Source organism: Meles meles, chromosome 18 (genome assembly GCF_922984935.1).
Source record: "Meles meles chromosome 18, mMelMel3.1 paternal haplotype, whole genome shotgun sequence".
NCBI classification, from domain to species: domain Eukaryota; kingdom Metazoa; phylum Chordata; class Mammalia; order Carnivora; family Mustelidae; genus Meles; species Meles meles.
The window spans coordinates 13,038,057-13,059,939 of record NC_060083.1 but is presented as its reverse complement, the minus strand read 5'-3'; the positions used below and the strand labels follow the sequence as shown (position 1 = coordinate 13,059,939).

General features: G+C 41.3%; 1 pseudogene; it reads right to left on the bottom strand.

Moving 5' to 3' along the window:
* Positions 1-15,540: 15,540 nt before the first annotated feature.
* On the bottom strand, positions 15,541-20,965 carry LOC123929993 (annotated as a pseudogene).
* Positions 20,966-21,883: the final 918 nt, after the last annotated feature.

Sequence of the window (21,883 nt, the reverse complement as noted above, 5' to 3'; positions counted from 1 at the left end):
AGAGAGATCACCGTGCGATAACAGATAATCTGCTGGATGCAAAAACACCTGATCTACAAATGGTACGTTGTGTGACATATATTCATGACATGGCTTAAAGTTTAAAGTTAAAATTTTAAAGTTTAAGCTTAAAATATAAATACACACACAGAGAGAAATACATGACAGAGTGGAAGCTACAGATGTTTATCCAAATTTGACTTTGATTCATTTTTCATCTCTGAGATTTTAATATGTTCACTTTTATATTTTCACATGATACAGGAGCTTTAAGCATAATTAGTATGCTTGACTTATTTTAGGATAACACTGTATTTTTTCACAGGTAAATCCAACATTAAACAAAAAAAAAATTCTAAAAGAACAAATAAAAGGGGGAAGGTAGCATGTCTCATGGTTAATGTGGTAGTCATGCCCTACTCCATTATCAGAACATTACAGTGTGAAGCTTGGTGTCATATTCTGGGAGTCTCATGGTAAGATAGATCTAGAGGATGTAAGAGAAGGTGTAGATGAGGGTTTGCTGAATATCCCCTCGTCCCTTCATTGAACGATCCTGGGATACAGGCATGAAAAGAAAATGCCTTGCATGTTCTCTATACTAGTTTACATCTCCCTGGTTTATTTCTTCACAGTTCTCTGTATTCCTTTATAACCTATAACAATACTAATTAATATTCTGCATAATTACCCATTTAACATTTGCCCCTTTTCCTATATTAAAGGATTTTTTTCTAAGATTTTATTTAAGAGAGGGAGAGAGAACAGGCAAACATAAACAGGGGGAATGGCAGGCAGAAGGAGAGGGAGAAGCAGACTCCCTGCTGAGCAGAGAGACCATTGTGGGACTCAATCCCAGGACCCAGGGATCGTGACCTGAGCTGAAGGCAGACGCTTAACTGACTGAGCCACCCAGGAGCCCCTAAAAGATTGTTTTTAAAGATCATAGTTTTCTTCCATTCTGTTTGTTTATTTCCCCCATGCATGGTGAGACAGAGAGTAGATGCTCAATACCCATGTGTCTCAGGAACTTATTGGGAACAGAGGCAGACGCAGACAGCATACAGAGAAAACTCAAACAGGAATTGAGGGCTGACAGCAAACAGGTCAAATTTGCTTGGATGTATGAGTCCAAACACCATCTTGATAGTGCAGAAAAGCATACAGCTAGGATCAGCAAGTGAATGTCACAGAGAACGAGTCATTAGGAAGGAGAACTTTCTAACTCTGGGTTCATCCCCAGATGAAAGAACTCGTCAGAGACTATGATGAAGAAGACTGGTTCATGGAAACTGGAGATAAGAGGCTGAATCAAGGCATGTCAGCATAAATAAGTTAATACTGCTTAACTATAGTGGACAAAATACATCAAAGCCTGAGAAAACGAGTGAATAGAAACAGAAACTTTTAAAAAGTCAAGAATTACAAACAGTGACTGTGGAGACCACTATCGATTTTGAAGGGATCAGACTTTGTACCAGAGAACTGTGTGAGCCGCTGTGAGCGCCATCTACACTTGCAGATAGTTGGGAACTGGGTGATATTTCCAGGTTCCGTGCTCTGCTCTGTCATCTGCTAATTTCATGACTTAGATAAGTGATATGACCTTGCTATTTCCTTAACTTCAAAATGCAGAAATTGAGATGATCTTTCTGTGACTTCACATCTTATGATAAATAGTGGGACCAATACCTCAGCATTTCCCCCAGTACAACCAGAGCTGTGTTGGTGTTAGAGACAATGATGGGAAGAAGACTGAGAAAAGGGGAAGATAATGAAGAGGGATAAATGCTTGTGACAATCCCAGACATTATGGGATCATTGAGAAATGGTTCATTTTATTGGCTGTTTGAAGGTACAAACTGCACACTGTAGTAACACTTTCTCAGCATTTATTGAGATATGTTATTTATTTTTTTAGTAAAACTAATAAGACAAAGTGTGATTTTTCAGAACAGGCATTTCCATTGATTGGAACCTGTAGCTTCGATGTTGGTCACTGTTGATCAGTCAAAGTAAGGGGTTAGAAGTTATCAACAACTCGTGAAAATGCATACCAACAGCTTTCAGAGTTATGTAAATTTCCATATTTCTAAATAATAGGTTCACCTCCATTTGCCAATGCATTTATTTCCTTATCTATTTTTAATTGTAGTGAGACCACTTAACATGAGTTCTAGCCTCTCAACAAATTCTAAGTGCACAGTAGAGCGTGGGTTAATTACAGGCACAGTGTGGTACACTACTCTCTAGAACTTGTTCATCTTGTATGAGGACACTTTACACCCAGGTAACAGCAAGCCTTCTTTCTGCCTTCCTCTAGCCCCTGGCAACCACCGTTCCGGTTTCTGCTTCTATGGGTTTGACTTTTTTAGATACTTCCTACATGTGGAACGATGCAGTGTTTGTCCTTCTGTGACTGGCTTCTTTCACTTAGCAAAGCGTCCTCTAGGTTTACCCTTATTGCCATAAATGGCAAGATTACCTTTTTATAAGAAGAAAACTATTCCATTGTAAAAAATTCCATTGTCTCCATATCTCACATTCTATTTATTCATTTATCCTTTGATGGACATTTAGATTTTTTTGTGTATTTCATACTTTGGCTAGTATAAACTATGTTCCCATAAACATGGGAGCCCAGAAACTTCTTTGGGAACCTGATTTCAATTATTTTGAATATATACCCAGAAGTGGGATTACTGGGAAACTGGACATTCACATTCAAAAATAATAAAAGTGGACCCTTGGCTAACTTACACAAAAATCAACTCCAAATGGGCTGAGGAAGAACATGTAAGACCTGAAACTGAAAAACTATTAGAAGAAAATGGGAAAAGCTTCATGACTCTGGTGTAGGCAATTATTTCTTGGATGTGATACCGAATGTAGAAGCAACAAAGCAAAAACCGACAAGTAAATTACATCAAATTGAAAAGTTTCTGTCCAGGAAGGAAAATAATCAACAGTGAAAAGACAACCAATGGAATGTAAGAAAATATTTGTAAAACATTTATCTGATAAAGGAAAATTTCCAAAATATAGGAGGAACTCCTACAACTCAACTTAAAAAAAGAAAAAAAGAAACCCACAAACAATCTGATTAAAACTTGGACAAAGAGTCTGTACAGTCATTTCTGAAAAGGAGACAAACAAATAGCCAACAAGTTACAAAAAGATGGTCAATGTCACTCTTCATCAAGGAAATGCAAATCAAAACCACAATGAAATACCACCTCATTCTTGTTAGGATGATAATTGTAAAAGAAACAAAAGAAGTATTGGAGGATTGAGAACACTTGTACACACTACTGGCTGGAATGTACATTGGTGCAACCATTATGGAAAACGGTAGGGATGTTCCTCAAAAAATTAAAAACAGAACTACTTTATGAGTGTCAGTGCATTTTAGATCATGCAAAGAGAGTGACATTTCTTCCCATATATCAGAAATCGTCAGCAGTGTGTGTGTGTGTGTGTGTTGATTTACCAATCCAGAACATATCACTGACAAGTGAGCATCGTGCGGAAGACACTATTTCTCTCTCTCACACACACGTGTGTATATGTGCATGTACACGTATACGTGGCTTCCATTATAGATGGAAGGAAAACAAAACCACTAAACTAAGAATTAAGTGACCTGGTTCTCACAACATCATTATTAGTTGTATCAAGTATGTGTATTCAGACCACTCATACAGAATAGACTTTATTAAATTCTCTTTTGGTGGGGCAACTGGGTGGCTCAGTGTGTTAGACCTCTGCCTTTGGCTCAGGCCGTGATCTCAGCGTCCTGGGATCGAGCCCTACATCGGGCTCTTTATTCAGCAGGGAACCTGCTTCCCCCTCTCTCTCTGCCTGCATTCTGCTTACTTGTGATCTCTCTCTCTCTCTCTGTGTCAAATAAATAAAATCTTAAAAAAATTCTCCTTTGGTATTACATGATTGGTTTCTATTAAGAAATTTAAAAATATAACCCTGTGAATCTCACTATTATGTTTATTATAAGGATGTTCCTGAAGCTAATTTTCATCATATTATATACAACTTATCCTACGAAGACCCAGGGGACATACTAGTTTCCTATAATTATTTTTTAAAGATTTTATTCATTTATTTGACAGATATCACAAGTAGGCAGAGAGGCAGGGTTTTGGGATCGAACCCCATGTCAGGCTCCCAAGCTCAGTGGGAAGTCTGCTTGAGATTCTTTCTCTCTCTGTCCCTACACTCCTGCCCCACAATAAATAAATAAACAAGTCTTTAAAAAATAAATATAGACTCCTAAGCAGGAAGTTGGAAGACTTTAAAATATGTCAATACTGGGCTGCCTGGGTGGCTCAGTGGGTTAAAGCCTCTGCCTTCGGCTCAGGTCATGATCTCAGGGTCCTGGGATCATGCCCCACATCAGGCTCTCTGCTCAGTAGGGAGCCTGCTTCCTCCTCTCTCTCTACCTGCCTCTCTGCCTACTTGTGATCTCTGTCGGTCAAATAAATAAATAAAATCTTTTAAAAAATAAATAAAATATGTCAATACTGTTTTCTATTTATGACATCTTTGAGATTGGTGGGAAGGGGTGAGGGTCAGAGTTTTCAGGAGAACGGAGAGTTTTTATTTGCCGCTATATAGAATAAAGGGAGAGGTGATTAAGGAACCATAGGATGACCTGGTAACTTTTCAGTCGTCAGTGGAGGTTGACAACTTTAAAGTTTTAGTGGTAGAGTATGCAAGAAAAAGTCTCTCTTGAAAAGCTCTTATGTAGGTGGGAGGAGACTTGGAGTTAGATTCCACTGAGACTGGTGTTTCTCCATGACATCTTTGGTAGAAGAAGACATCTTTGGTAGAAGAAGACAAGACAGGGAGGGAGGGAGGGAGGGAGGGAGCCGAAGATGCTGCAGCAGCATCACCCAGTCTGACGGCTCAATCTGGAGGAGAACGCTGACGGATATGAACAGAGGATGATGTGGACAGGCTTAAGGCATGAAGGAAAAATAAAAAGACATTAAAAAAGGAAAAAATAAATGGTTCTGAGCACATAACCAGCTCTAAACCTATTATTTCACAAAGGGAGTAAGTCTAGTGTACGAGAGTTGGAATCAGAGCAGTGAAAGCAGGCAGCTGAAACCTTTGGTCCTTTGGGTTCCAGGACACAATTACAGTGTGTGTGTGGAGGCTACCCCACACCAACAAGCAGTTCAGGTGTCTGAGACTTCACCTCAATTCTGACACTATGTGGAGACAGAATCAGATTCCACAGGTCAAGGGCTCATTCCCACAAGCCTGCCTCCACTTCAGGTGCCAGTACACTCTCACGTGATCACCTGTACTCTGACTGATGGGCTATAAACCAGAAATTCGCACAACCCTTCCTTAGGTTCAACTAATTTGCTAGAGTGGCTTGCACAGATTACTAGTTCATCACAAAGGATATTAAAAGATGGGAATCAACAGCCACACGCAGAAGAAGGAAGGATGAGGCCCCAACAAAGGAGCTTCTCTCCCCGTGGAGTTTTTGACCTGGTACAGTAGCACATGGAAGGGTCCTGGCTTCTCGACCTGGAAGCTTTCTGAACCCCATTCTATTTGGACATTTATGGACACTTCATTACATAGGCATGATAGATGAAACCACCGGCCATTGCTAACCGATTCTGCTGCACTCACTCTCCCTTTCCCAGGAATCGGTTCCACCCTTCTCTCTTCTACCCACCTGTTTGTTGACCTGACCAAGCGTCCATCCTTGGTATTTTCCAGTATCACCTCATTGATACAGGCGTCCTCCCTCCCCCTTCCCCCCCACTGTCGTGGGAGGGGGCTTGTTATGATTACCGAGACAATCACCTTTAGGGCCCTGAAGGATTTCAGGAACTGGGGACAAAGAGACAAATATTAGAACAAGAGGAGCTCCCATTGCTCTTACCTCTCAGAGAATTCCCAAGTTCTGGGGAGCTGTGAGCCAGGAACCCTGGGAGAAAACCAAATACATGTAGAGATATATTCTGGTCATCTGAGTAAGTAAACTGAGAAAAAATAGACTCTAAATAATGTCCTCAAAGCTAGGATGGATCACAGGCTGAGATTGAAGTCCGAAAGTATCAGATCGAACCTGAACTTTTTCTTATTTCACAATCCTTAGACTGTTCACTCTACAAAAGCTACAGAAAATACCTGAATAGCCTTATACTTCACAAGACAGCTGTTCCTAAGAGTACATTCCCAGTTTAATTAGCAATATATATCTATATACATGCATATATATGTATGTGTGTATATATATAGCAAAGTGAAGCAGTGCTGGTTTTGCAATATTCTCCGTTTAGGCGATGATACATTCGGTATAATTTCCACCCAGGCTCAGTCACAGAGATTAATGTTGTTACTAAGGACACTGGGGAAAAGACCCCATATGATGAACAATTTTACTAACTGAAAATGATTTACATTATAATTTACTTTTTACATTTGAACAAATGAATCAAATTGCCAGTTTGACACTTATTAGCCTAGTATCAGTTTCTTGAGTTTTTAAAATTTTTTAAAAAATTTTAAAAGTTTTTTAAAGATTTTTATTTATCTATTGGACAGAGAGAGAGACAGCAAGAGAGGGAACACAAGCAGGGCAAGTGGGAGAAGGGGACACAGGCTCCCCACTGAGCAGGGAGAGTGATGCTGGGCTGGATCCCAGGACCATGGGATCATGACCGAAGGCAGATGCTTGAGCCACCCAGGCACCCAGAGTTTGGTTTATTTTACTTATTTATACTATTTTTTTTTCATTTTCTTTTATCTTACTCTTTTTTAGTGCTTTTTAATTCATTTTTATTTAAACTCAATGAATTTAACATATAGTATTATTAGTTTCAGAGGTGAAGTTCAGGGATTCATCAGTTGTTTTATTCTATTTTGTTTCATTGTGGTAAGAACCTGTAGCAGGTTTTAAGTGTACAGTAGATAACTGTGAACTGTGAGCAGGATGCTGCACGCCAGGGACCTGGAATTTATTCTTCTGACATAACTGAGACTCTGCCCATTGGAGAGCAACTCCTCTTTCCTCTTCTCAGCCCCTGGCAACCAATTCTACCCTTAGTTTCTATGCGCTTGGCTGTTGTTGATACCTCATATAAGTGGAATCGTGCGGTGTTTGTCTTTTGGTCACTGACTTATTTCACTGAACCCTGCGGGTTCACCCATACTGATACAGACGGCAGGACTTCCTTCGACAGGTATCCAGGTGTCTGCACTCTGCTGGCTTCTGTTAGTGCCTAGAACTAGATCCTCTGGAGCCCCCTTATAGCTGGATTGTTGGGACCCCTGTCTAAGGAATTCCCCTCTAGGACTAAGCACAGGTGTGGGATTTTTCACCTGTTTACTCTTCGCTGAACCAGGAGGAGGCGCTGTGGAGACCAGCTGTGTGCTCAGTGTGACAGCTGCCCTTGCCACTGACCTGCGGGCAGCTGGAGTATGCTGGGGCTCAGTCCTGCTAGCACTCAGACAGAAGCTAGCCTTTTGGGCAACCCCAGAAAAGCTGGGACACTGGGCGTGTGGTACAATCTTTCCCTCCTCAAGAAGATGCTGGGGGCTGGGGTTCATCTCCTTCTCACCGTGCGCCGAGATGGGGACCAGAGTGTGGGAACTGTCTGCAAAGGGGGGGGGGACAATGTGCCACCCCAAAATATGCCACTTTGTATACGATTGTTTGGAGTTTTTTGTTTTTTTTTAAAGATTTAATTAATTAATTGAGTTTAATTAATTTAATTTAAAAAATTAAAATGATTTAATTAATAAATTAATTTAATTAATTAATTGAGTAATTTGTTTATTAATTTATTTGACAGAGAGACAGAGAGAGCACAAGCCAGCAGAATGGCAGGCAGAGGTAGAGGGAGAAGCAGACTCCCCCGCGGAGCAGGCAGCCTGACTTGGGGCTCCATCCCAGGACCCTAAGATCATGACCTGAGCTGAAAGCAGAATTTAACTGACTGAGCCACCCAGGCGCTCCTTATTTTGATGATTTTGAACTAAAGTGGTTAAGTACAAGAAGAACACTCTGGCTTCTTTTGTCCTTCTGAAAGCAGAAAACAAATTCCCTACGGGAAAGGTACCCTCTTGTACCAGGAGGAAGAGAGACATCCTTATCACCAGAGATAGGGAATTTAGGGCTGAGAAGGCTGTGCAAACAAATCTTGTTCCTTCTTCATTAATTTACTACCCCAAGCCTAAACCCCTTTGTCTTGTCAATTCTCTACAAATTTATTGTCTCCTTGTCTAAAACACATGAAAGCTGCCTCTTTTGGTTACTTCCTTGAGTCTCATATTTCTATGAACTCTTGTCCGCATGAAATTAAATGTGATTTTTTCCGTTAATCCGTTATGCTAATTTAATTATTATGCCAGCCAAGGAAACATAGAGGAGAAGAAGGGAAAAGCTTTCCTCCCCTACACTTGCATGCTAGTTCAAACCATCACCTGGCTCTGGACAGTCCCTTGCGGGAATGAGGGTATGGCAGCCTGCACAGCTCTCCAGGCAGGCAAGACAGAAGCTTCTCTTGGGAAAAAGCTAGAAAATCTGCAGCACTAAGTCAGTGCTCCTCTGTGACTCCTCAGGGCTTAGCTGGGCACTGAAGTTCCTTTCTCAGTTCCCTATAGCATGGTCGGTGGTGGTGATGGGTGCTCACACTTGCCCAGGATGCGGGGTGTTTCAACTAGATCCTGGATTTCTCACAAAGAGAACTGGTTTGTGTGTGTTGCTGCTAAACCCCAGTGTGTGGGGGGAAGGGAGGTAAGGAGAATCAGTTGAAGGCTTCCTATTCCAGTGTCCTGCTGAAGTCACTGTCACATAATTTGGACAAAATCAAGAAAATAGTATTTTCTTGAAATAGTTTGAGAAACCTACTGAGGATGTTATATTTATGTAGAGAATATGTACGAAGCACCTTCGTTCTTACTTAATCCCCTGGGAATAAATATACCTGTGTGAGAATTGTGACCATTGCTTAAAAGAAATAGAAAATAAGGAGTGGAAGGAAGTAGAATGGGAAAAGAGAAATCACAAAGGACTGAGGTCTTCACTCATGGAACTGAATCAATTTTGTAAATCCTGATCCACGATCTGTCCCTGCATGATCCTAAATTAATAAATTTATAATCATTATGATTATATATGATTATAAAATTATAATCATAATGGTGGTCTTTAACATTTTAAGTATTTTTTTCTTCTTGAACATTGTGCCTACCACCAGCACCAATCTACAGTCAACCAACTCTACCTCAAAGAGGAAAGAGGAAGAGTTCTGTGAGCTGCTAAAGGCTGTCCTGAACCTCACTTCTAGTCATTAAAAACTCAACACAATCTCTTCTTTGGGTTATTACTTGAATGGCATTTTTAAAGGTATGATTCACTTTGTGTCACTGCTTTTTATTTTCGAGGAAACCCTGATGACTGACAATTAAAAAAATGAGACTTGGTGTTCCGTGTCATGTATTTTTGTAATGATAGGATAAATTGTAAGTACATCATAAATAAATAAATAATCTTTGTATTTTCCAGAGGGGCAGTGAATTCATGCTTCCTCATAATGTCCTCTGAAAGTTACATGACTGAACAGACCCATGGTTCCAAAAGGCGAGGGGGTGGGGGAAATAAGGATGGGGATGAAGGAGTGCGCCCAGCCGGATGAGCCCTGGTTGATTACGGAAGTACTGAATCACTGTATTATACACCTGAAACTGATGTAATACTGTCTTTCAGTTATATGGGAATTAAAATTTAAAAATAAAAGAAAAACAAAAGTAAGACTTACAGACTCTTGGATGCTTTAGCCTGGTTTTCATCCCAGTAGGTTCCAGGCCAGCAGGTGCCTCAATCTCTTCCCTGGTAGAGTGAGGTCATGCCCATCTAGGCAAAAGAGGAAAATCAGATCAGCCACCACGGCTAAGAGCGAACTGCGACACTACCTTCACAGTGGCCCGTGGGGTACCCAGGGAGAGAACCCACTGCATGAGACTTAGTCCATTATTTATGTGGGTTTTGTAGGTCCATCTCAGGTCTGCCGTTTGAACTAGTTTCACATTTTGACACTGAACATTTAAAGGCAGCTGCTAATCCCCCTTTAAGGCATTCATTTCTTAAAACAAACATTTCTAGTTCATTTTACCATCGGATCATACATCATCATCACCTCGGTGTGTCCAGACCACAATTTCGTTGGTGGTTCTCTAAGTGTTGATTTTGGCACCTAGATGCAACAACAGTTACTGAACTCTAAGTTTGGTGGCATTTAGGTCAAGTGGTTGACTTACACCGGCAGTGAGCTAAAAACCCAGAGGTGTCTTACTTAAACTCCCTGCCATGAAGCCAGATTTACCCTTTACTGCCTGCTTCTACTCATGCCCAGTTGGACAGGATGATGTGCAAACCATCTGAAACCAGCAGTGTGCCTCCTTAAAAGTGTTACCCAAACAGAAGAAGGGTTTAATGAATCAGATTTTAAAGGACTTACAACCAAGTGAAAGGAACAAAAGAAACCATTAGTCTACGCATGGGAGAGAAGTACAGTTCTTCTGTAAAGAAGTCATGTATATTTTCATGAGTTCCAGGAAGCCATTCTACCTCTCTCATATCCCAAATAAACCGATCTTCATCAATGTAATTCTAAACATGAAAACTATTAGAAGGTTTTTATATGATAAGATACAACGCAAAAGGTATTCTATCTTTTAAAATTAATGTTTGCAATGAATTGACTTTTGGGAATCCATGAAAGTATTTAATTTCTTAGACCAAATAACATGTATGCAAGCTAGGAATTCAAGGTAGAAATTTTATTACAAGTTTCTATTGTCATGTTTAAAATAAAAATTGCATAGATTTTGCTTATCTCACATATGTAAATAAATATAACACTAAATATTAATAATATAAACAGTATAATAATTATATAAAAATAATATATGAAGTATAATAATACAAATATATTAAATATTTAGATATAATTTATTTTTATTTTCTTTTTAATTTTTAAGAAGTTTTATTTATTTATTTGACAGAGAGAGAGAGTGCACAAGCAGACTGAGTAGTAGGCAAAGGGAGAGGGAGAATCAGGTTCCCCACTGAGCTAGAAGCCTGACTCAGCATTCAATCCCAGGACCCTGGGATCATGACCTGAGCTGAAGGCAGACACCTAACCATACAAGCCACTCAGATGCCAAAAAATATTCAGGTAAAATTTAAATCAGAGAGCATTACTAATGAAATGGCATGGGATATGATTTTTCTTCATTTCAGTTTAATATTAATAAAAACTCTGCCAGAAATTTTATATGCAAACAAACCTCCAAATCATACACATTAATTTACTTATTGCTTGAAAACCCTTCAGCATAAATAATCTAAGGTTTCTGCTGATGAACTCTTGATGACTATAAAGATGGTTCTAATTGGATAATAAAAGAGAGATACAATGGTACCAAGTAGCATAACTGAAAAGTAGAGGTTTTCTCTTCTTTAAAAGTGCAGTTCAAAAAGGAACCTCCAAAGCCTTGCATTTCTCGGCTTTATAAAATAACTATCCTTGAAAATCAACAACTGTAAACTTTCTCATAAGCTTCTTCTTATAAACAAAGTTTTGATTTCATGGTTTAAAAATAGTGCATTCTTCATTATGGCTAATTTGAAGGACATGGGATGGGGGGAAAAGGAAGGAAGGAAGGAGGGAAAGAAGAGGGAGGGAAGAGAAGGTGGGAGGGAGAAAGGAAGGAAGGAAGGAAGGAAGGAAGGAAAAGAGAGAGAGAGAGAAAGAACCAGGAAGAACGAAAGGAGAAACAAAGAGGGAGCAGAAGGTAGGAAGGAAGGAAGGGAGGGGAAAGAAAGAGAAAGAGAGAGAGGAAGGAAGGAAGGAAGGAAGGAAGGAAGGAAGGAAGGAAGGAAAAGAGAGAGAGAGAGAAAGAACCAGAAAGGAAGGAAGGAGATGCAAAGGGGAGGAGGAAGGTAGGAAGGAAGGAAGGAAAAGAGAGAGAGAGAGAGAGAGAAAGGAAGGAAGGAAGGGGGAGGAAAGGAAAGGAGGAAAGAAGGAAGGAAAGAAGGAAGGAAGGAAAAAGAAAACAAGTTCCCATAATTCCCATCCAACAATTCTTAGTAGCATTTGGGTGTTCCTGATTCCATGGATGCGTTGTCCACCAGTACATAGTGGCACTTGTGCGGACATGCAGGCGAGTATGGGAACTTGGCAGCGTTTCTCCTCACCCACTGCTCAGTGCCTGGGGACCAGGGAGGGTGCTCTGCCTTAGGGAAGATCAGTGCCGCTGCCATAACGGTAACATATTCTAGCTGAAAACAAGAAAAGTAAAATTGCTCCAGAAAAAGGTGTTAACTTGGAAAAAAGTTAGAAAGGCGATATACAGATAAGAGAAGATTTTATGTCCTGGGACCGGCTGTCACTTTTAAAGGAGGAAGTAGTATCTTATTAGGGCATCCTGACCATTTCTTAATTAGAAAATCATGCTCTGGAGTTCGTGAGCTTCTGACTAGTTAACCTTTGTTAAATCCTCAGGGCACCATGTACTTGAAGATAATGTTTTGTTTTGTTTACATACGAAAGGCAGATATGTCTGAAATAAATATCTGTACTTGCGGATGCCAAACCTAGTTATACAGTGTATGTAAGTGATTTGCAGAGACCTGGTGGAACAAATAAGAAAGTTGAGTAAGGTCACAAGGGTGAAATAAATGAGTATTCGACCCATAAACAATCAGAAAACAAGATATAATTTCATTTATATTAGCATCACACAATGTTACACATTTTAGACTAAATGTAATGGACTAAGTACAAGACCTCTCCCGAAATCAACAGAATATTTTTACACAGAGATGATAGGCGGGTCGGCAAGCCTCAGTACGGATTGGTTGTCACTTGTCTACAAATTAATAGGCAGATTCAAGGCAATCACAGTGAAAAACAGCAACAGGTTTGTACAGAAATTGGCAAGTTTATTCCTAAATTTATACAGAAATTCAAATGACCTAAAATAGTGAAAGCAATTAAAAAAAAGAAAAAAACAAATGTAGAGAATTTAAATATCCTGATTTGAAGACTTGTGAAGATTCCAGAAATCAGAAAGTGGTGCCCCGACTTACAGAAAGATGCAGATCAATGAAACAGATTACTGATTGAATAAATAAATTCACAGCATAGGGTAATTTTCATCAAGGAAAGAAAAGTCTTTTCAAAAAAATGGTGGGAGTTCAAATCAAGGCAAAATTGTTCCTAGACTAAAATATAAATGGTAGCTCTATTTTCAACTTTCTGAGGAACCTCCATATGGTTTTCCAGAGCGGCTGCTCCAGCTTGCACTCCAGCCGACAGTGGAGGAGGACTCCCCTTTCTCCCCATCCTCTCCGACATCTGTCCTTTCCTGACTGGCTCACTGTAGCCCTTCTTACTGGTGTGAGGTGGTCATCTCATTGTGGTTTTGATTTGTATTTCCCTGATCCTGAGTGATGTGTAGTATTTTTCTTTTCATACGTCTGTTGGCCATCTGGATGTCATATTGGGCAAAATGTTTGTTCCTGTCTTCTGCCCATTTTTTGATTGGATTATTTGTTCTTTGGGTGTTGAGTTTGACATGTTCTTTATAAATTTTGGATACGAGCCCTTTATCTGATTTTTCATTTGCACATACCTTCTCCCATTCTGTCCCAGCGGTTTCCTTTGTTGTGCAAAAGCTTTTTTATCTGGATGAAGTCCCAGTGGTTCAGGTTTGCCTTTCCTTCCCTGCCTTTGGAGACGTGTCTAGAAAGAAGTTGCTGCAGTCGAGGTCACCGAGGTTGCTGCCTGTGTTCTGCTCCAGGATTTGGATGGATTCCTGTCTCCCATTTAGGGCTTTCATCCATTTTGAGTCATTTTTGTGTCTGCTGAAAGGAAATGGTCCAGTTTCATTCTTCTGCATGTGGCTGTCCAATTTTTCCAATACCATTTGTCAGAGAGACTATCTTTCTTTCCATTGGATAATCTTTCCTGCTTTGTTGAAGATTAGTTGACCTATTAATTATTATTATAATTATTATTTAATATTTTATTTATGTATTAGAGAGAGAGAACATGAGTGGTGGGAAGGAGAAGCAGACTTCCCGCTGAGCAGGGAGCCCAACTCGGGACTCAGTCCCAGGACCCTGGGATCATGACCTGAGTAGGAGGCTGATGCTTAACAGACCGGGCCACCCAGGTGCCCCACTGTTACATTTTTTGAATAGTTTCTCTATCCACAAAGGGTGTCCAATGGACTGAGAACCACAAAGGAAGGATGGGTTTTTGTCCACGGATATTTCTGAATCGTACTCATGAGACCGGCAGCGCTCACACTGGCTGAGAAGAGTCCAGGCAGCGTGCCCCTGGTGAAATTTTCAGCTCCACTCTGGTGCCCAGAACCAGCCCAGTGTGGGCCGGGAGGTGCCTGGGAGAGCCTATCCTTCACCTGACGGATATCCCTGGCCCAGAGTCCCGTGGACAAATTTTCCAAGGCTCTGTCTGTGGCTGAGGTTGTATCTTTACGGCTGGTGCAGGCTGGCGAGCTCATCAAGACACATGAGCAGTTAATGGATGAATATACAGATGATTCTGGCTTTGTTATCTTGTGAAATCCATGTCAGTTTGCATTTAGCATTATAAACTATACTTCTTTGGCTGGTTTTAAAATTTTGTATCTATTACCTGAAAATTGCTTTCTTTTTTTCAAACACTTAAGACTTTTAGGAGAATATAACTATGTTATGGTGTATCTTGATTTTAAACAGTAATCTTCCATTAAAAATATTTGAAAATGATAGAATAGTAATTAGTGATGCCTGCACTGTGCCTAAATTTCATCTAATTCCTCTCCAAAACTAAAACAATGTCTTTGCTCTTAAGAGTGGAATGAGGCTTCAGATGTCATCAAAGAAACATACATGTTGTTTTTAAATTTTTAGGTTAATTTTACTATGGCAGGTTACTCCTTTCTGTTAAAGAGAGTATCTGAAGTTTTGGGTACTTATTTTTTCCCCAACATATAAGGCCAGTATACAACAAACAAACAAACAAACACCACACACAAACACACACACACACACACACTAAAATAAAATCCCCAGATCTTGGAACTGATAGAGATCTTGGAGAAAGTACCAGTGACCCAACACTCTGCACACAGACCCAGGCTGAGTTCTTCACAAAGGATTGAGTTCCCTGAGCTATGAATTCCATCCACGTTCACACAGAATATAGAGGAGACAGAACAGGAGGAGGAGGCAGGCTTTGAGGATGAACAGACAATCCAATGGTAAATAGAGAATCCATTCTCTCTCAGTTGTGTGTGCGTGATATGAATGCCAATGATCGTTCTCCCGAGTTACAGAATATTCACTTGTCTGGAAAGGAGAGTCTGAGATAACTCGAGGAATACTGGAGCTATTATAGTCTTGATGCCAAAATAAAATAGCAAAGAGAAAAGAACACGATAGGTTCAAGGCCTTTGGGAAATGATTGTGTTGATCAGATTTCATCTTCTCACAGCCTGGCACCTGTCTTTTCCTTCTAACGAATTCATCAGCTGAGAGAAGCTGTCTTGCAGGACATGCAAGTCATCCAGCAAGTAAGGATGAGGATCTAGCGTTTTCCACATGCAACTGTTTCAGACTCAAAGTAGCTTTTGGTCTCTTGTACTGAGTGAGCAGATGGCTTGTCTTGATGATGTGCAAAAGTAAAAAGGATACAGTGGGTGCTGAAGAGCTGAGCTGCAGTCCTTTTCTAGCATTTCCAGATCCCTTGAGATCCTTGGGAGTATTTCCAGATATTATCAGCCTCTTCAAGCTCTTTTACGTTCAAGATGGCATGTTTTTAAGTAATCTCTATGCCCAATGTGGGGCTTGAACTCATGACCCCCAGATCAAGAGGCGCATGCTATACCCACTGAGCCAGCCAGGCACCCCTCAAGATGGCATTCTAGAATAACAGTGCTTTTAAATACTAAAATCTGTTTTGTCAACCCCACATTGTCCTTCATGCCTCTGTGCATTTATTTTTCATCACACAATTTTCCATGTTGAGATCAAATTCTCAGGGCTTTCACTGAAGACCTTTGACAACAGAAGGGCCTTGCCAGAGTTTGTGGGGCCCACACAAAGCAGATCATAGTCTGGTCATGCAGGTGGTGGTCCCTTGCTCAAAGTGCTCTAAAACACTGATAATCCGTGTACAGAAACACTCAGTTATCTGGAGATCAGACACCTGGCAGTCTAAAGCATTGGGAGCAGCTCACAGTAAGGAAAAGGAGCATCTCTGGCTCCCAGTGAGTCAATCGTTTTTATCATAAAATTTTTATTATTTAATACTTTGTTAATGTATTACTTTATTATGTTTTAATGTAGTTTATCACTTATGTTATCATAATTCTTATAAATATGTATAATTACATACATACTATAAGCATGATATATCGATTATATAATTTCATACATATTAATGTTTATACATTGAATGATATGTAGGTGATTATAATTATTATTGATCATTATTGTAATTATTATGTATAGTACTAATCATAGTTGTTATGGAATATAGTTTCTCTATCCATAGAAGGTGTTCAGTTGTCTGAAGACAGCTTAGGAGAGGGATTCCAGTCTACAGAACATTCTAAATCTGCCAAGAAACCAGGCAGGGCTGGACCCACAAGCTCTGCAGAGGCCCTCCTGGAAAGCCAAGCCACAACTCTGCAGCGATCGGCCCCAGATAGCTTTTCTTGTTCTTGCTCCCAACTTAGCACACACACCCCCGGACTTGAGACCACGAGGGAAACAGATATGCTCCTCGAATATGGTCTATGACATAGAACAGTCCTGTTCTGTCAGCTCCCGTCCTGCTCCCCCACCCCAACAACCTGTCATCGGACCTTCCCCTTTCACCACCCAGAAGCTTTCCTGCTCCTCTGCCTGCCTTTGACTTGATTCTCTGCCAAATGCAGGGGATGGAGATGCCCCCCGACTCACTGTCCTGCTGTCAGTAAGTAGTTCCCATTCTGTCGTGGGTGATGTTTCTTTACCTCAGGATTCTCTCTCCCTCTCCCTTACCCTCTGTACCTTCCTCTATTCAAGAGCTCACACACGCAGTCTCTCTCAAATAAATAAATCCAGGACCCCTGGGTGGCTCAGTCAGGTAAGCATGTGCCTTCGGCTCAGGTCATGATCGTGGGGTCCCGGGATCAGACAGAGTTCCACATCGGGTCCCCTGCTCAGCAGGAGAGTCTGCTTCTCCCTCACCCTCTGCCTGCTGCTCCTGCTGCATATGCTCTCTCTCCCTCTCTTAAATAAATACATAAATAAAATCTTTAAGAAAAATAAAAATTCACATGAAACTTCCAAGTTGTATTGTGGTTCTAAATCAGGACCCTAGGTCAGAAAGTAGCCAACTGAAAACAGTCCTTGGCACTTATTGTGACTTAGGAGAGAACAGTTCTCCCTGTGGAGGCCAACCCAGACAGAGCCATGCATGCCTCCTGGAGCCCCTGCTTCAAACAGCCATGAAAACAGAGTAGTGGGCCCTGCAAGCAGCCCGTCAGAGAATCAACCGAGTGCCCTCGGGAAGATGCAGCGCAGGTATAGACACGACACAACAGGTGGACAACTATCTGCAAAACAGCAAGATGTCACAGCTGCATTAGAATTGTATTATCCCAAAGAACTGTTTAGAAGCCAGTGTTATCCAATAATACAGCCTGTAAGTGCGCAAATGCGGAGACCGTGAATGTGGCTAAGAATCCGGAGTCTGTTAGTGGTTCCGATGAAAGAAAGACATTTGTGGATTCAGGAACTTCTGCCCTCCAGCAAAAAAAAGGGAAAAGTTTGATTTGTCATGGCATTATGAGGAGGCTGTGTCTGAAAAATCCTAACAACAACAACAATAATGCTGCCTCCTTCTGCAAGGGTCTGGTAAGTGTGGGATGGAGCACTGTCTTTCCGTGAAGGAGACAGGAAGCAAGTGTGAGAAAAGGTACATGGGTCTCACCCAGGCATCGTGGCAAAGCTATCTCTTGAGGTGCCATCCACTTCATGTTGGGAAATCTGAACTTCTAGGTCACCGCATGGTGTGCAGGTCCCACAGAATCTGGAGATTTCCTCAAATGTGCCACGTGACTCCAAGAGCCTCTTCCCTGGAGTTTGGCAGCACAGGGTTGGTTAGCAAGACCTGATATGGGCCTTTCCAAAGAGCTTGAAGAGATTTTTTTCTGGAGCTCTTTTCCAGTAGACAAGATCTCCAGGTTGCAAGATGGGATGCTTAAGGTCATCCCCTTAAATGCACTGGGAAACCACTCCTCTCCCAAAACATGGTTATTTTTAACATGAACACTTAAGCCTTTAAATATTGATTTCCATTCATTTTATTTACAAATTCCCTTTATTAATTTTCATAGCCTGAAATCCACATTGCCTGTGTGGACTGAGAAATCTAAGCCAAAATGTGAGTTTACTACATCTACTCCCATTGGAGGTACCGAGAGGAATACGTATACTCTACAGGAATATGCTTTAAAGCCAGGCATTAATATATTCCTATTGAAAAACTTTTGAGGAAATAATCAGAACCCATACAACAGTGCAGAATGTGAACCAAAGAAGAAAGTGGGGGAGGAGGAGGGGACTGGGGGCAGGGAGGGGAGGGACAACAGTGCAGAATGTGAACCAAAGAAGAAGGTGGGGGAGGAGGAGGGGACTGGGGGCAGGGAGTGGAGGGGAGGGGAGGGGTGGGAGAAGGAGAAGAAAAGCTTGCAAAGACCACATACTGCAAATTACAGGCTCTGTATATTTTCAAAAGAATGTATTGACATCAAGATGAAAGATTACCAAAAATGTCCAGACATTTGAAAGGAACCCAGGCGAAACTTCCAGAATTGACTAATGAAATAACTAAAATTACAAACTCAGCTAGAGGGCTAAGCAGATACAGAGGAATTAATTAACTAGGAGCCAGATTTGAAGGTACTCTCAACAATGCCACAAGGATTAGAACATGGAAAATGTGGAGAAAACTCTCCATGAAATTTCAAAGCGCTTAAAAGGTCCTCAAATGCACTTGCACGGCCTCCTAGATGGGAATCTCTCTTTTCTTCCTCTGTGACCTCATTTGGTATCATTTCCCCGTGACCCAGAAGCTTCATTCACTCTTGTGGAATATGCTGTGATGGTTCATTTTTTGTGTTGGCTTCGCTGGGCCACAAGGTACCCAATTGGATGAAACTTTGCTCTGGTCCTATGAGAGTGTTTCTGGATGAGACTAACACTTGAATCGGTTACTCAGTAAAACAGATTGCCACCCCAATGCTGCTGGGCCTCATCCAACTGGTTGAGCCAGAACAAAAAGGCTGAGTAAGGGAGACGCCCCTCTTTCTAACCCTCTGACTTTGAGCTGGGACATTGGTCTTCTCCTGCCTGGGCCATAACCGTGTGAGCCAGTTTCTAATAAATCCCTCTCTAGAGAGAGATTACATGGAGATGTAGGTATAAACAGTCAGTTGTTTCTCTGGAGAATGCCAACTAATACACATTCAATTCCTCCTCCTGACTTAGTTCCATTGATTTAACTCCTTCCTTTCTTTAGGAAATGAGGATCCCAGTTAGATGCCCTTTCTGACCTAAACAAATTTAGACCACACAGATCCGCAGGTCCCGCCCCAGTGAATGGAAACACCACTCTGTTGTCCAGATCGTGGATCTACATTGTCACAGCTCTGTCCTAGGGAGGCTTTGGGTAGTTTGCTATGTTCCCCCAGGGCCACGAGAAGCCCTTATTATTGCCAAGTGGGCTGCTAAGAGGCACATCCTGGGAGAAATAGAGCAGAACAACAAGTGGATGAACAAAAGAGCAGACCACTTGCAAATGAAAAATGAAATGAAATGAAAAACTGAAAGAAAAATGAAATGAAAAAATGCTTTTCAACCAATTCTCATTTAAATTAGGAAATCTGGGTTGCAATTCACATAAAATCAACAATTTAATATGGCAGATGGGTGTTTTGAAATTTTTCTTAGGAAGACAGGAGACCTGCACCAGGGAGTGTTAAAATCCCTTTTAACTGATGATTAAACAAAAAATTCAAATGATTTATTTGACCAAGAAACAGTGGATCTCAATCTAAACAAATCTCAAGGGAAAAAAAAAAAGGACTGATAGAATGAGAGTGCAGATTTAGACATTAACTAAAATTGAGTAGAGAATATATGATGGATACAGAAATATCACTGAAACCCAGCGACTTGCCACATTCCTCATGTCTAAATATCCAGTCAAGTACTTCTACTTATGCTCAAGTCCCAGGCCATGCTGTGCTATGTGATACATCCCAGACCCATATTACCAGTCATCATGGCGGTAATTTCACTGTGGATATTAAACAGCTTCAAGATACTATTCAGGGCATTCCTCAGTATTCTTACAATCAGTTCCAAGAGTGAGTTCCACGTAAAGGATTAATGATATTCTGTCTGAGGTAAACTCCTTTGCTTGGATCAAAACACTGGTCTTGGCATTATAGGTGGAATGATGACACTTTTTATTGCTATAATCATTTTATGCTTAGTCCTCAGATGCTCACGGAAATCTTTCTGATGACTAACGGTACGACAACTTGCAAACGGATTTTGCTGCTTCTGCATTAACAAAAAGGAGGAAATGTAACCGTCCCTCAGAATGATAGACTGCTTAAAATATCACCAAGTGGTGATATTTTAATAAATAATATTTTAATAATAACAATTAAATTTATTAAAATAATAATATTTTAATAAATAAATGAGAAATGGTACTGGTCACGCAGCATGCTTGAGGATGACCTTGAGAAAACCTGTACTAGCAGCAGGCCTCCGGTGGAGAGGAGGATACACGTCCTTGGAGCCCAGCAGCTGGGGATGCCCTGGTCGCTCAGGGTGGAACATTGCCTGTTTCCCTTTTCCATTATCTCCCCGGCCTCATTAAAGCCTTCTGTTAGAATAATCCCTTTCTGTGCTCTTGCTCAACTATAAATTCCATGCTGCTGGGCCAGGCACACCCTACTCTGTTGACCTACAAGACTATGATCAACATAGGACTCCCATTCCTTCTGGTTGGCCTACAAGACCCATGACTAATGTATAACCTCCTCCTTTGTTGGTTGTTATCTTGTATCTAATAAATACGGGACTGAGGAGTTTTTTGGGGTGACAGTCCTTTCAGCTGTTGTCCTGCTCCCTCTTCAGGTGACTTGTTTGCACCTCATTCTTCTCCTGAGTGCCATCAGGAAGCAGCTCCCCAAATCCCGGCAGAGGGAAGAGACGCACTGAGGGAGGCCTGGTGCTTGTGTGAAGTGGGATGTCACTCAGCGCTCAGGGAGCTGTCACACCCTCACGGCAAAGCTGTCCTCCTTTGCCCTGAGCCTCAATCTTCGATGCCAGACCCATACTCTAGGCCAGGAGTGTCTTTACATTGCCCTAGGGCTGTGAAGCAAAAAGATTCCATGGGGTCCCCAGTGGGAGAGAAGTGGCGCTTCCAATAGGGAAGGGTGAGTCTCCCCCACTTGCCCTCCCCAGGCCAGTGTTCTCCCAGGCCCATCCCCGAAACTGAAAACCTACTCCCACTCTTCAAGGGTCCGTCCTTCTAGCCCTACCCGCTCTGCTGGGCCACGGGAACCTGGAAACGATGGCGTCTGGCTTCCCATGCCAGCACCCACTCGACTCCCAACTTTTGCACACTTGACCCACAGAAGAGACTCAGGAGAGCTATGCAGAGAAACTAGAACAAGGCTTTAATGAATGAATGAACACTACCTAAAAGTTCTGGGAAGAACATGGGGAGAAGGGAGGGGAAACCTGTGGCAG